Genomic DNA, 14,517 nt, shown 5'->3' with positions numbered 1-14,517 from the left:
GATTTGCATTCCTGGACCAGGATAGCCTGGCCTCAGTTGTCCATGCTCTGGTGACCTTCATCTGAACTACTATAATATACTGTATGTGTGGCTGCCCTTGAAGACGGTCTGGAGGCTGTAGCTAGTGAAGGATGTGGCTACTAGTCTGGTAAGTGGGACAGCCCAATGGGACCATGTGTCACCAGTCCTGAAAGTGCTGCAATGACTGCCAATCCTGAATGTGCTGCACTGGCTATCACCTATTGGGTCTAATTCAAGGAGTTAATACTAGCATACAAAGCCATAAATGGTTTGGGACCCAAGTATCCAGAAAAGCGCCTTCTCCATCTTGGTCCCTGCAATCATCAGGTGAGACCTTGTTGGTGGTGCCGCCACTGGGGGCGTGCTTGGTTGGTGTTGACCTTTGACAGGGCCATTTCAGTGGCAGCTCCCCATTTGTGGAATGCTCTCTCTGGTGACATGCACCTGTCTCCCTCATTGTTGACCTTCAGGAGGAACTTAAAAACTTTCTCTTGTACCCACACATTTGATAGATGAAAGATACTGTTCCTTGGCAACCCTGGAACCACTGACTAAGATAATATATAGTTTTTAACTGTTTTTAAAATGTTTTTCATGATATTGTTATTGTCGTATTGCTGCCATGGGCTCCTTTGGGAGGAAGGGTGGGATATACATTGAATAAATAATAATGATTTAAATTCTGAATTTCATAATTTCAAATGCTGACAAATTTCAAAAATATTCCAAAATATTTTGCATGTATCCACTAGAATAAAATCACGGATGATCATGAATATCATTCTCAGGAATTCCCATGAACATAATGGCACTTTTCTCCCCCAGTATATGATGCTTGCCTTCATAGGTATCTGAGAATAATCAGAAAGACTGCTCACATATACAAAAATAGCCTGGTGTGGACTGAGGACCCCTCAGGACTGGTGTTCATTTGTTTTTTCTCATTGTTGTTGTTTTGCAGGTCTATATCGCAAACAAATGGTGCATATTGTTAGGTTGTTTTTAATTGTTTTTGATGCTGTATTTCAACCTTTGGGTAAAGGGTGGGTGAAGGGTGGGTAATAAATGTATTTATCATCATCATCATCATTCATTTATACTGGATGTGCATTCTGCTTTATTAATTGTTCACCAATGTTTCCCCAATGTTACCTCATTATTGCCATCTGGAGGGGCACTCTTGCACTGGAGTACAACAAAAGCAGGATTAAAAAGAAAACCCAGAGCATTTGTCCTATGGAAAAGTTATAGGATTTCAACTACAGGGCATGCACCAACTGGAAACAAAGCAGTACAACTGCCCCAAAACGTCTGCAGGCACAAACAGTATTGAAAGTGGGATCATGTATAACTGCATCAATACCATAATGAGCACAAATAATCATGAATACACAATAAAAAGTACATCTGAAGGGGCCCTCAGCCAGAGTTTATTATTTATTTATTTATTTTATTATTTCAATTTATATACCGCCCTTAGCGAAATAGCTCTCAGGGCGGTGAACAAACAAAATAAAATACAATATATCATAATAAAAATACAAAAACATATACAAACAAACCACGAAAAGCACAGCAAAAACAAAATAAATACTACAAAAATTAAAATACAGATTAAAAGATTTAAAAAGTTAAGAAGATTAAAATGCCTGGGAGCATAAAAAGGTCTTTACCTGGCACCGAAAAGACGGAAGTGTAGGCACCAGGCGTACCTCTTCGGGGAGGCTGTTTCACAACTCAGGGGCCACCACAGAAAAGGCCCTAGATCTCGTAACCACCCTCCGGGCTTCCCGATGGGTTGGTACCCGGAGGAGGGCCTTAGATTCTGAACGAAGTGAACTGGTAGGTTCATAGCGAGAGAGGCGTTCCACAAGGTATTGAGGTTCCACGCCGTGTAAGGCTTTATAGGTCAAAACCAGCACCTTGAATCTCACCCGGAAGCAAATAGGAAGCCAGTGCAGACGCGCCAGGACAGGTGTTATATGCGAAGACCGACTGGTCCTCGTCAATAATCTGGCAGCTGCGTTCTGCACCAGCTGAAGCTTCCGAACTGTCTTCAAGGGCAGCCCTATGTAGAGCGCATTACAGTAATCCAATCTTGAAGTTACCAGAGCGTGGACAACGGAGGCGAGGTCGTCCCTGTCCAGATAGGGGCGTAGTTGGGCTACCAGACGAAGATGGTAAAACGCATTCCGTGCCACCGAGGCCACTTGGGCCTCGAGAGACAAGGAAGAGTCGAGAAGAACCCCCAAACTACGTACCTGTTTTTCAGGGGGAGTGTAACCCCATCCAGAACAGGGTAAGCATCCATCATCTGAGCAGGGAAGGCGTTCACCAACAATGTCTCGGTCTTGTCTGGATTGAGTCTCAGTTTATTAGCTCTCATCCAGTCCATTATCGCGGTCAGGCAACGGTTCAGCACATCAACAGACTCACCTGAGGAAGATGAAAAGGAGAAATAGAGCTGCGTGTCATCAGCGTACTGATGGCAACGCACTCCAAAACTCCTGATGACGGCACCCAGAGGCTGCATGTAGATGTTGAAAAGCATGGGGGACAAGACCGATCCCTGGGGGACTCCACAATGGTGAGTCCATGGTGTCGAGTGATGTTCCCCAAGCACTACCTTCTGGTGATGATCCGCGAAGTAGGAGCGGAACCACTGCCAAGCAGTGCCCCCGACACCTAACTCCGCGAGTCTCCCCAGAAGGATACCATGGTCGATGGTATCAAACGCCGCTGAGAAATCAAGGAGAATCAACAGAGTCACACTCCCCCTGTCCCTCTCCCGACAAAGGTCATCATACAGGGCGACCAAGGCTGTTTCGGTGCCAAAACCGGGCCTGAAACCGGATTGAAACGGATCTAGATAATCGGTTTCATCCAAGAGCGCCTGGAGTTGGCTGGCAACCACCCGCTCCAAAACCTTGCCCAAAAAAGGGACATTCGCCACCGGTCTATAGTTATTCAGATTATCTGGGTCCAAGGAGGGTTTCTTTAAAAGAGGTCTCACTACTGCCTCCTTGAGGCTACCAGGGACTACTCCCTCCCTCAAGGAGGCGTTAACCACTTCCTTGGCCCAACCGGTGGTCCCAGCCCTGCTAGCTTTCACTAGCCAAGATGGGCAAGGATCCAGAACAGACGTGGTTGCCTGAACCATTCCAAGCACCTTGTCCACTTCCTCGAGCTGCACCAACTGAAACTCATCCAATAAAGAAGGACAAGGCCATGCTCTGGACACTTCAATGGATTCATCTGTCACAACATCAGAGTCAAGGTCCCTGCGGATACATGCGATCTTATCTTGAAAGTGTCCAGCAATTTTGTTGCAGTGGGTCTCAGATGTTTCCATAGTATCGTGGGGGCCAGAGTGTAAGAGCCCTCGCACGACTTTAAAAAGCTCCGCTGGGCAGCATAAAGATGATCTAATAGAGGCAGCAAAATAGAGCTTCTTTGCTGTCCTTACCGCTTTTGTATACAACTTATTGGTGGCACTTACCAAAGCATAGTTGTATCCACTGGGAGTTTTCCTCCATCTGCACTCCAGCCTCCTCCTCTCTTGTTTCATCGCTCTCAGCTCCAGAGTATACCACGGAGCGGTATGAGCTCTACACCGGAGGGGGCGCGCGGGAGCGATCATGTCAATAGCCCGGGTCATTTCCGTATTCCACAGTGCGACCAGGGCCTCGACAGGAGCACCGGTCCTATCAGCCGGAAAATCTCCCAGAGCCCTCTGAAAACCTACGGGATCCATCCGGCTCCGGGAGTGGATCAACTTAATAGATCCTCCACCTTTGCAGAGGGAAAGAGCCACTGTGAGTCTAAATCTCAACAAGCGGTGATCTGTCCATGACAATGGGGTAGATGAAAAACACCCCACCACCAGATCACCATCTCCATGTCCAGTGGCGAAGATCAGATCAAGAGTATGTCCCGACACATGCGTTGGGCCAGTAGAAAATTGAGACAGCCCCATTGTTGTCAGTTTAGGGCTGCATGCATACCATATGTTTAAAGCGTATGACTTTCCCCAAAGAATCCTGGGAAGTTTATCCCTGAAAGAGCTACAGTTTCCAGTACCTTAGCAAACTTCAGCTCCCACAATACTTTGGGGGAAGCCATGCATTTTAAATGGGCTTTAAATGTATTGTGTGTATGCAGCCTAGCACGAAAAAGTTACATTTTGAAAGCACGTGATTTTCTGAGTGTACCAAACTAAGGGCACAAGGAGCTGCCACCTGAATGTTAATAGTTTCTATTTCCTTTCTGCCTATTTATTAAATATGCAACTGAATTAAGCATGTAGATTATGTATAACTATATGTAAAAACCTTCTTTCTTAACATGCCATCTTCCTTTGGAGCTGAATTTTGGACTTTTAAGATAGAGCAGAGAAGACAAAAGCTTTACAAGGTGACAATTTGTTTTAGTTAGTATCAAACACTAAATCATCATCGCAATTAGTTGCCATATATTCATATCCCTGCAAGACATGCATGTGTTGACTGCACAAAATGATTATTTTCTGTTCAGGTATTGACAGAAACACTTCATTCTCTCATTTTAAAATTATGTGAGTTGTTGCAGAGTGTCTGGAAGGCTACATAACTGAGAGTTAAGGATTCATGACTGTACATTTTAAAGCCTCACAATATTGATTACAGATGCTGATATTGATGACACTAAAAGAACTTAATAATACAGGGACATTTAAAAGTCAGGTTTTATTGAAAGTGAGCCCATGTGCCCTCAAACGGATAACCTTGGTTGCCTAAAGGGAAAACTCCTCTTCCCTCTTGACTGATAGCAAACAGGAAAAAAAGAGGTAGACTATATATATGTCTAAACCATCTAATATTTTCAAAACATCTAAACAATATAAAAACAATATAACAGTAAACTGACATAAAAAAAAGGTAAAAACAGGAATTCACAAATAACATGGTCCAAAGTTAGGGGTCAGGGAAAGCCTGGGCAAAAAGGTTTGTCTTCACATGACATCTGAAACAACTGGTAGATGATGTTTCACATATGGCAGAGCGAAGGGCATTCCACAGCACAGAGACAGTGGCAGAAAGTGCCTGTTTGGGGGTCACCACCATGTGATGTTCTGTAAGGTATGGTGCCACAAGGAAAAATCCCCCCCAAATGATCTAAGTGATCTTACAGGTCACCATATGAGGCAGCTGCGGTGGCTGGTCGCTGGGACTGACATGGCAAAAGGCAGGGAGATCAGCAGTAGGTAGAACCACAGCCAATGACAGGCAAAGACAAATTCTAGTTTTGTCCCCATCCTCTTCCCTGCTGAGTTCTACAAGGTCAAAAGTGAGACCAGGATGGAGGAAGGTCACAGGCAGTGCCACCCCTGGACTGGAAGTATGTAAGAAGGCAAGCAGGAGGGACTGGCTGAAGCAGACTGAGTTGGCGGGGCATTGCTCCATTTGCTCCAATGGAGCAGCCACCACTGAGAGGTAGGCAGTCTTTCCAGTAACCTGGCCCCAAAATTTTCAGCGTTTTTTATGTTTGCAACAAGATGTTGAACTTATATTGTCTAAGAAAAGTGGTGTGGTTTGCTGGAATGTTGTCTAAGACTAAAGATACTTTATGATTCTGCAGCAAGATGCAGGACCAGGAGATGAGAAGTTGTTACGTATTTAAGGGAAATGCTATAAAAAATGAACTTTTTTATATATTTTTTTTAAGATTGCTGTAGGCCTCACTGGGATCTTTTTAATCTTATATTTTTAAATTGCTGCAACCCTCCCTGGGACCTTATGGGGAAGAGCAGGTAATAAATTGAAATGATAATGATACTACTAGTGCTACTACTACTGCTGCTACTACTACTACTAATAATAACCCTTGTCACATTGTAAGAAGGCAAACAATGGCATCAAACAACCACATCTGTTCAAAGCATTCAGAAGCTTGAGTGTCATAGCATGTAACTTTAAAAAAATTAATCTTAATCTTTTTCCCATATATCGGTAGTTTCTCAGCTACAGAGTGCAGTTGACTGCTTCTCATCTGAAGCTGATTTCCCCCCTCACCCCATAAGTGTAGGAGGTCTAAGATCTCATCCTGTCACCATTTGACCTTTCTCCCTTTAACATGTGTGGGAGCATTTGTGGGGTGTCTGGACATGGTGGGGGAGCAGGAAGGGGAAGCTGCTGCCTGCACCTACACCAGAATACTGGTACAATTGTTGTCAGGCAAAAATATTGGTGTGTGCCTAAAGGGCGGGAATGCATTGCATGCCAGGATGCCTGTCACATAGCAGCTGCAGCTAGCACAAAACTCCTGTGATTTTCTGGGTTCCGAAGCTTACAAACAGATTTATTTCTGCAATCATTTATCACAGAAATGAGCACTAAACCTCCACTAGATTCCATTAGATTTCCAGAATTAGCTTTTACATCGTGTAAAAGATCAAATAAAATGTGCAAATTACCAGGTAAGAAATTGTTGGAATAATGGAATAAAGTGCAGTGTGAAATCAGCCTATAACGCACACACAAACGCTGCCCAGATCCTGACTCGCCAAGTCTCCCACATGCAGCTGCCTCACTTCCTGGAATTGGGCTTTGTTAGGGTTGCCATATTCCAGTTCCACAAATCCGGGCAGGTTAATTTGCATATTATGCAAATTATTTGCAAATTATTTGCATATTATGCAAATATTTGCATATTAATATTTGGATTGTTCAGTTGTTTTGTTTTTGTGCCTGGGAATTACCACCAAAAACTGGGGAAAGATGTGAGAAATCTTTTTTTTAAAAGCAACATTTTCAGCCTTAAATGCCTAGACTCTAGTTTCCAACACTATGGAGTATTTATTGATTGATTAAGAGAATTTATATCCTGCCCTTTTGCTGTTAAAAACAGAGCTCAGCACAGCTTACAAATATAATAAAAACAATAAAAATACACAATCAATATAAAAATATAATAAAAACATAAAATAGCAACAAACATAAAGTAAGTCAGGGCAGTAGCACGGTTAACCATAACATATACAATATATTTCAGAGATGTGGTGGGTGGAGAAAAACAAGCCAAAATGTTAGGAAAAGGAGTCTTTCACACCACATGCTCGGTTCTAAATACTGTTGCAGCAAGTTTTACAAGTTCCTCCAGTATTCCACTGGTGCAGGCACTCAGACATTCAAAGTATCTGTATGTTTCTTAGGTTTTATAAAAGCAGAGCTTTGCTTAACTCAAAATTTCTCAACCACATCTACACAGGTTCCACCTCCATACTCAAAATGAAACTGGGCCTGGAAGTGTGCAACAACCCCACACATACCTTGCTAATTAGATTACCAATGCCAGGATGTCTGTCTTATCGACTACTCTCCTGCTCCCCCACACACACCGGGCATCATGAAAGACCCAGTCCTCAGAAAGAAAATAAATATCTGGTCCTCTTCAAAGTATTGATAAGCCTCTTGTTTTAATTGAAATAATAATTATAAATTCTTGTTCTTATCACTAATGGGAGTTAATTATCTTGCATATGCTGCTGTTGCTTCTATGGCTGTAATGGAGTGAGGTTAAAGATAAGTGAAATGCAAATAGGAAAAAAAAAATACAGAAGGCAGTAACACTTTCCTAAATGTAATACCATACCAACCACAACAAGATTCCTATGAGTAAGGCAAAAAACTAAGCATCTCACAACCAGTCAGGATTCCTAACCAAAAACCAAAAATAGGATAAATGAAGAAATATGTATATAAGCATGACTATCAAATATATTTATTATTTACACAAACTGTAAAGATATTTATAGTGCAATCCTAAGTTTATTTATTCAGAAGCAAGTCCCAGCGTATTCAGTGGGGCTTACTCAAACAAGGACAAAACTGCAACCTCAAGTGATAAGCAACTTCATTCACACAACACAAAATTCCGAATCATGCCACTTTACGCTGTTTTGCAACTGTTTATACTTGTTTTATGGTCATTGGATTTTAAATGGCTTTATTTCTTGTTGGGAGCTGCCTTGGTTTCCAACCCTACCTCACAGGGGTGTTGGAAAGACTCCATACACGCACACACACACGCAGCAGATGTATAAATACATACAGCCCATATAATAGTTTATTGTCAAACCAGTTGGTCATTGCAGAAAAACCAGTATTAGTTTTTAAAAAATCAGTATTACTTTCCTACAGAATAAAAACTGCAATACCTATGTAAGCCCTGCCTACTTGCTTTAAAATTGGACTGGAGACAGAAAGAGTTAGAACACAAACATAATTCTTTTTTACATTCACTCCAAAGTCCCATTGATTTTCAGCACATTCATAACCATGTCTACTCAAAGTAAGTCCTATTGAATTAAATGGGATTTACTTTGGGCATATGTGATTAGCATTGCTTTTACAAAAAGCAAGTATTGGGAAGGTTTTCAAAACACTGCCCAAGCTCTGACTCCTGCACACAAGAGGGGAAAAAAACTGAAATGTATATACTTACCCAATTTATGAGATTTTCAGATAAACAGGGGTGGGTGGGTGAAACCACCATTTTGTTTTCTAGACACTAGGTCAATAAAACTGAAACACAATCCCTGATTGGCTGCAACGCTGAACGGGCGGGGTTAAAGCTACAAAGTGCTATAGTACAGTACTGTTTAAAGAAAGATTTAACAGTCGAGGGGGGTGGCTGACGTTTTTATCTATATCTCGAGAACCGGACCACCTAGAAACTTTTTTTTTTAAATTAAAGCTGAGAATCCAGGCCACGTAAGGGGCTAGCCGGGTGCCGGGTGGCATGCATAGAATCCGGGTAAAACCCGGCTATCCGGGCAATATGGCAACCCTAGGCTTTGTTGCTGCCTATTCTTGAATCACATTGCACAATGAGTGTGTGTGTGTGTGTAACAACATTTTGTATGCATTTATTGGGAGCCCAGCAAAGCTGCAGTTCAACAGGCCAATGTCATGTGGATATGTGGAATGCTGTGGACATAATATACCTTGACTTCAGCAAAGCTTTTGACAAAGTGCCCCATGATATTCTGATTAGCAAGCTAGCTAAATGTGGGCTGGATGGAACAATTATCAGGTGGATCCACAGTTGGCTCCAGAATCGTACTCAAAGAGGGCTTATAAATGGTTCCTTCTCAAACTGGGCAGAAGTAACGAGTGGGGTACCACAGGGCTCGGTCCTGGGCCCAGTGCTTTTCAACACTTTTATTAATGACTTGAATGAGGAGATACAGAGCATGCTTATCAAATTTGCAGATGATACAAAATTGGGGGACATAGCTAATACCGTGGAAGACAGAAACAAAATTCAAAGGAACTTTGATAGGCTGGAGCATTGGGCTTAAAACAACAGAATGAAATTCAACAGGGATAAATGCAAAGTTCTACACTTAGGAAAAAGAAACCAAATGCACAGTTATAAGATGAGGGATACTTGGCTCAGCAATAAAACATGTGAGAAGGATCTTCGAATTGTCATTGATCACAAGCTGAATATGAGCCAACAGTGTGATGTGGCTGCAAAAAAGGCAAATGCTATATTAGGCTGCATTAACAGAAGTGTAGTTTCCAAATTGCATGAAGTATTAGTTCACCTCTATTCAGCACTGGGTAGGCCTCATCTTGAATACTGCATCCAGTTCTGGTCTCCACACTTCAAGTAGGATGCAGACAAACTGGAACAGGTTCAAAGGAGGGCAACAAGGATGATCAGGGGACTGAAAACAAAGCCCTATGCGGAGAGACTGAAAGAAGTGGGCATGTTTAGCCTGGAGAAGAGAAGACTGAGGGGAGATATGATAGCACTCTTCACGTACATGAAAGGTTGTCTCATAGAGGAGGCCTGGGATCTGTTCTCGATTGTCCCAGAGTGCAGGACACAGAATAATGGGCTCAAGTTGCAGGAAGCCAGATTTTGACTGGACATCAGGAAAAACTTCCTAACTGTTAGAGCCATATGACAATGGAATCAATTACCTAGAGAGGTAGTGGGCTCTCCAACACTGGAGGCATTCAAGAGGCAGCTGGACAGCCATCTGTCAGGAATACTTTGATTTGGATTCCTGCATTGCGCAGGGGGTTGGACTTGATGGCCTTATAGGCCCCTTCCAACTCTACAATTCTATTATTCTATGATTCTATGTGTCATCATTCCATGGAAATTCAAGAGCAACACTTTGGGAGAGGTTTAAGAAAGTTCCCCCAGTACATTCCATAGAAATCCCCAGTTCTTCAGACTTTTCAGTAGGGCCAACCACTACTCCCTCTTACCATGGCAATGGACCAGCAGAACCATGGTTTGGGGCACACACCAGAGAAGGGAAGGCAGGGAGGAGGCCAGGGAGACATCCTTTGTCCCCCCCTCATAGAACTCTCATTTGATGCTTCTGCCCTCCCTTTGCCCCATAGATAAAATAAAGAAAGAGAGTTAGGGAGATATCTCACTAAACCTTCTGAGTTCACTACAAAGAAGAAAACAGTGTCACAGAAGCTGCGGACACCAAGAAATTCAAAATTTGACTTTTCCAAGAAATTCAGATTTTGACTTTAACAAAATCTTGCCTCCATCCCTAACCATAAGCCACCTTGATCATTATATAAATAAATTAATTAAATGGCTCTTCCCCCACCGTATGCCAGCATCTTCTAAATCTAAGCCATCTTGTATGCACAGTAGTAGAGGGACACAAGACATGAGATGCTGCTGCTGTTGTGGTGCCTGTTCTCAAGAAAGAGAGAGATGAAATGGCGATCTTATTATATAATATTTTTGTAAGGTATCACACTGTAGTTATGTGACAGCCTTTTCACTGTGGGACATGGCAGTGGCAGCCAAGGCCAGCGACCAAGTGAAGAAGGAGGGCGAGTGGGGGGCAAGACCAGACGGAGAGTGGGAGAGCAATTGGGCAGTGGCAAGCAAGGGAGGGAGGAGGGTGGGTGAGTGGGTGGGGAGGCAAGATTGGACAGAGAGCAGAATGATTGGTTCTTTGCTGCCCCTGAGGCCAAGGCTGGCATCCTAGTGAAGAGAGAGGGCAGGGAAGTGGGGAGCAAGACCAAGCAAAGAGTGGATGATTGTTTTGCTGCTGCTGCTGCCGCCACTGCTGCTACTGCCACTGCTGAGACCAGGGCTGGCAACAGAGTGAGGAGGGAAGAAGGAGAGCAAGTGGGCAGGTGAGGGGTGGGGAGACACTAAGTGAAGTGTGGGTGAATGAGTGGTGTTTCACTGCTGCCACCAAGGCCAAGGGAGCAGGAAGGGAGGGCAGTCAGTGAGGTGACACTGCAGAGAGCAAAACGAGTGGTGGGAGGTGGTCTGGGCAAGCTGCGGAGTGACAGGCTGGGCAGCCTTCCTGTGTGGCTCACCTAGGGGGGAGAGGTGCCTTGGTCTTGGGGGGGTGCCGTGGCAACCTGGGGGAAGAGGAGGTGACAGACTGGGGCAGGCTTCATATCCAGCTTGCCTGGGGGGGGAGAGATGTCTGGGGGGTGCCTTGGTGACCTGGGGGAGTGAGGAAACTGTTGGAATAGGCAAACTTGCATGTTCCCTTGTAAAAAGGGAGATGTTCCCTTTAAGGGATATTTGGGAAATATTGCATGTACCTGTTTACCATGATGAAACTTCCTAATGGGTAGGATTAGTTTCCTGGCTTCCTCCTCCTTTCTCCTGGGAATTCCTGCATAATCTCCATTACTGAGCTTTTTACCTCTGGGAGAGGCCGCATGGCAGATGCTCTCCTGAGAGCATCACTACCAAAGACTAAAATGGATTAAGACTTCTACTTTTTCTTTCATCCAAGCTACAGCCTTTGTTTCCTGAACATATGAAAGGTTGTGAGTAAATATTCTTTATCTTTTCATTTTACCTAAGAAGACTCTGCGTGTGAGTTATTTGACTAACTAATACGTCTGTGGGAAAGGTGTGAACCGGTTTATATTCTCACTCTACTGCTTGTGTTTATATCTCTGCTAAGAAATAGGACCATGAAACCATTTCCTATTTCATTTTATATATTTTTAAGAAATACGAAACAGAAACTGCGTTGGTAGGGGGAAGGGATAGGTGCACAAAGCATGCAGAGGCACAGCCCCTAATAAAGATAAATTTATAGTAAAACCATAAGGGTTGTATGAAACCCCAGTACATGTTCATTAGAAAAAAATAAGACATTTTATAGGCCTCATGCTAACAGTCACAAAGTGAAAAGTTAGCAACAACAAAAATTCATATTATACAACAGGAAACATGTAAAGAATACTAATTTCAAATCACATCTTGCATCTCTCTCTGTCTCTCTCGTTTGTGATTGTTTTGTTTTGTTTAACCATAAATTGTAGTTGTTTGTGGGTATACACTATATTGCTTCTATTTTTCTAGGCACTATTTTTCTGCCTTAATGTAATTGAATATTAGTAAAACCATGCAGGGTAACATGAAAGAAAAACACACTCGACTAACTTTTGTCAGTTCCAACCACCAGAAAAATTGCCTTTTTATTCTTAATCAGCCTACAATAGATTCCAGGCCTGGAATTCTGCTTTTAAGAGTAAATTGTGAATGCCTCTTCTCCAACAACATTCACATGGAGAACATTTTAATTTTCTACACTCAAGTGCTGTTGACCTTGGAGTTTCGGGCAAAGCGAAGTATTTATGATCCAATGGTGTGGAATTTTTTCTTTTTCTTTTTTATAAAATATAGTTTCAATATTTTTGTAACATTTGTCTTTCTGGCTGATGTTTTTGGCATTAAAAATCACTCAAGCTGTGCTGGAATATAATGATGTTCACTGAACCATAGTACAGAAGGATAATTCAGTTCAGAGAGGTTATTCTAGCTCATCATGTACACAAAAGCTTGAAAGAGAATGTAGAGGAATCTCAGTTCTTGACATGTGCTCTTTTTCAATCTCTATTCAAGACAAGGAAGATTATAAACAGAAATGTAGTGGCTCACATCTGCAGCACAAGCCAGCTCTGGGATTCAAGATGCATACACAGCACTACTTCATTTGGTCTCCCTAGAAACCCCCAGTTTCTTTTACTGTAATCACACCAACAACAAAGAAAGAAGATATATGTCTCTTCTGCTTTCCTTCACAACCATGTCCCTTATGCTATCCCTTAACCATGTCCCTCCCTTATGGGATAGCAGTGTCCATGACTTTTCAGGCTACCGCATCAACATTCAGAGTAGTTTTGTTTCTTTCTGCTACCATTTGCATTATGTTTTCTTCCTTTCTTTTGCTCATCTCTTGACCTTATTTATTCTCTCCTCACTGCCGCCACCTCCTCGTCTACCTCTGCTTCCCTCTTTCACTTGTTTGCTCTTTTTCCTTGTTGGCTTTACCTGCTGTTGTACAAAAGCCAAGTGGAAGAGGCAAATCACATACTGAAAATAGATTTGCAGAGGCCTCTCACTCCCTCATCCCACAACCTTACAAATAACAACCCAAACACAATTAAAATCATGAAATGCCAGACAAAGCTTCACAATTGGCAGGGAAATAATTTGGGGAAGGGCTGTAGCTCAGCAATAGAGCATATTTTTGCATGTAGAAATGCCTCAGATTTAATCCCTGATGCTGGTATCTTCCTTTAAACCAAAAGGATCTTAGATAGCAGGGCCTGTGCTTGAGATTTCAAGGTTCTACAGTGAATCAAAGGAGAGGAGACACTATTGGGCTAGATGGGCCCTGTGCTCTTTCTGAATAGTGAACGTTAGTGCCCTCAAGGCAAGGATGAGGAATCTGTGGCCCTCCAGATATCAATGGGCTACAACACCCCTCATCCCTGAACACTGGCCTGTTCCACATCCTCTCTGAGTGCTTTTTCCTGGGTAGAATGTGTCGAACGATGACGACAACTCTTGCTTGCTTGGATTGAGGTATGTTGTTTCTTGTTTTGTTAAAATGTGGCTAGAATGTAGCCTACTTTACAAAGGTAAGAGTCACATCTGTTGCCCTGCCCACTTTTGCCTTTGGCCCTGCCCACCACTCACATGCAGCCCCCAAACGGTTGCCCATGAGCAAATGTGGCCCTTCGGCTTAAAAAGTTTGCCTGCTATACAGAGTCATTGCTTTATGATATGAAAAGTTAGAGCTTCAGTGATAATGGAGATGATGTGGATGGATGGCTGTTACCAGGAGCACATCGTCCATGGATTTCTGAGTTTGTTGAATGTATATTAATTAAATTAATTATTACGGCATGAAATTAAGATGGTTTCCCTTACTTCCCTGACTTTCAAGTTTTGTTGATAAAAATTTTCAGCTGAAATACCTTCACCAGCAGTTGTCCAAATCACATGAACATTTTGAATCTGTAACAGTCATTTCCAGGGCAGACAACCTGTGCCAGAGATGCTGTTAGTCACCCTGGGAATGGTAGGGAAGTATGCACTCCTATGTAGTTCCCTAACAGTTACTCGCCCTGTTCCTAAGAGACTATTTGTCTGTACCAGGCACACTTTTGTGAGCACCCAGTTCACTTAACCAATAATACAAAGCAA

The sequence above is a fragment of the Rhineura floridana genome, chromosome 3, assembly GCF_030035675.1.
Source record: "Rhineura floridana isolate rRhiFlo1 chromosome 3, rRhiFlo1.hap2, whole genome shotgun sequence".
NCBI classification, from domain to species: Eukaryota; Metazoa; Chordata; class Lepidosauria; order Squamata; family Rhineuridae; genus Rhineura; species Rhineura floridana.
Note: the sequence above shows the minus strand (reverse complement) of the source record.